Genomic DNA, 2500 nt, shown 5'->3' with positions numbered 1-2500 from the left:
TTTCGTGAATGGACATTGAGGATCTTTTTGATTTTTGCTAGTTGAAGTATTCTATTTGAGAGACGTTTACTTTAGTACTTCGTATGATCAGTCCAAGATAGATCTTTATCAATAATGACACCCAGAATTTTGTGTGAATCTACCTCTTCAATTATATTGACGCCTAGGAATAGTGGTTTGAAGTTATGTTTCATTTTTTGTCTTTTTTGTCGTGCACATACATACATGCACTTCATTTTCTGAGCATTCAATGAGATTTGATTCAAGTATGTCCAGTCATTAAGTTTCTGAATATCATCTTGGAGTTCATTAGTTAACTGGCGTCTGAATTGCTTGAATGTAAGGATGTGTCATCTGCAAACATTTCACATTTACATTTCATATAACAAGGTAAGTCATTAACATAAGTGGAGAATAAAATTGGCCCTAAGATGGATCCCTGTGGTACTCCATGTTTAATAGATGTAAAATTTGAGGTTTGATTAATTTTTGTTATTAACTGCTTCCTATCAGAAAGGAAAGATTGTAAAAGGTGAATATACTCTGGTGGTAATTTATAAGCTTCTAATTTACGTAGTAACAAAGATTGATTGATTGCATCAAAAGCTTTTTCAAGATCTATGAAAAGGAGACCTGTGAATTTATTTTCATTTATGTTATGTAGAAGACTGTCAGTGAGTTGTATGAGGGCTGTGTGACAAGAATGATTTTTACGGAAACCAGACTGGTCTTCATGGATTTGATCGTTGTCAAAGAGAATATAAACATTTTTGCAAATGTTTTTCAGTGGGTTTAGACAGAGCAGACAAGACAGAAATTGGCCTATAGTTAGATGGATCAGAAGAATCACATGATTTGTACAGTGGAATGACTCTAGCCTGCTTGAATTTAGAAGGAAAACATTTCTTTTCAATACACAAATTATAAAGATATGTCAGAGTATCTACAATAACAGGGGAAGAAAGCTTTAATATCTGTCCATCTAACCCGTCCAAATCTCGTATGTCAGATTGTTTTAGTTGTAATAGGCTTTGGCGTACATCCAAGACAGTCATTGGTTGAAGACTAAATGGAACATGAATTTTCTTTGAGTCAATATACTATCTTAGAATACAGAGGTCATTTTCACTGGTCCTATCGCTTGGTATAATATTTTCAGCAATGGTTGCAAAATGATTATTTAACTGATCTGCTGTTACATCAGTGATGCTTTGTTGTCTTTTTCCCACATGTTTATTATTCAACTTGTTGATGGCTTTCCAAATTAGACGAGAATCTTTAGTATTTACTGACATTTTCTGATAATAATTATATGTCGATTTACGTTTCATGGCGTTTACTTTATTTCTTTGTTTCTTATTTTGTTCATTTGATCCACACATCTTCAAATAATCTCTATAATGAATTTCAATGTCAATTTCTTTTGTTATCCATGGTGGTTTTGTTTCTTGTCTAACTCTTTTCCTAATAAATGGTGCATGTTATACAGAAGAGAATGTATTTATCCAAAATTCGACAGCTTCATCAGGATTTCTTAACTGATATACATAATCTAAAGATGAGTTTGCTAAATCCGAGAGAAAATCATCATTTTTAAAGTTCTTAAAACTCCTATATAATATAGTTTTATGTCCTACCTTTGGAATTTTAACACGATTCTTAAACCAGGTGAGACAGACTGGGAAATAATCACGACACACACACTGTGTGTGTGTGTGTGTGTGTGTGTGTGTGTGTGTGTGTGTGTGTGTGTGTGTGTGTGTGTGTGTGTGTTTGCGTCTATCTATCTATCTATCTGTATATATTTACATCCTGCTATGTATAAGAGGCACACACAGAGAGAGATGACGGTTGTTTGATGCTATTGTCCAGCTTTCAATGGGTGCTCTGTCAGCTTGGGCTGTTAGTACAGGGAGAGAAGATGGCAGAGTGGTCAAGACGCTTACCTGCCAATACAGTGTTCGTGAGGGTCTGTGTTCGATTCCCGCACTTGACCATTCTCTCAATGTGTGACTGGAACATCAAACTGAGCGTCTAGTCCTTCGGATGAGACGATAAACCGAGGTCCCTCCCGTGTGCAGCACGCACTTTCTGCACTGAAAAAGAACCCATGGCAACAAAAGTATTACGCTCTGGCAAAATTCTGCTCAAGAAATCCATTCTGTTAGATACACAAATAATATATATATATATATATGCATGCACTCAAGGCCTGATTAAGCGTGTTGGGTTATGCTGCTGGTCAGGCATCTAACTAACCTAGCAGATGTGGTGTAGCGTATGTGGATTTGTCCGAACGCAGTGACGCCTCCTTGAGAAACTGAAACTGTGAGTATGCTTCGATGGTAAATCATCAGGCATGCCCAGATATAGGTACATCTATCTGTTTGTCTGTCTGTCTGTCTGTCTGTCTGTGTGGCTTTCTTTATATTTCTCTGTCTGTTTATGACTGTCTCTTTTGTGCTCTTTCTTCACCCCACCCCCCCCCTCTCTGTCTCTG

This window comes from Babylonia areolata, chromosome 10 (assembly GCF_041734735.1).
Source record: "Babylonia areolata isolate BAREFJ2019XMU chromosome 10, ASM4173473v1, whole genome shotgun sequence".
Lineage (NCBI taxonomy): Eukaryota > Metazoa > Mollusca > Gastropoda > Neogastropoda > Buccinidae > Babylonia > Babylonia areolata.
The sequence above is the reverse complement of the archived record's forward strand: the minus strand, read 5'-3'. Positions refer to the sequence as shown.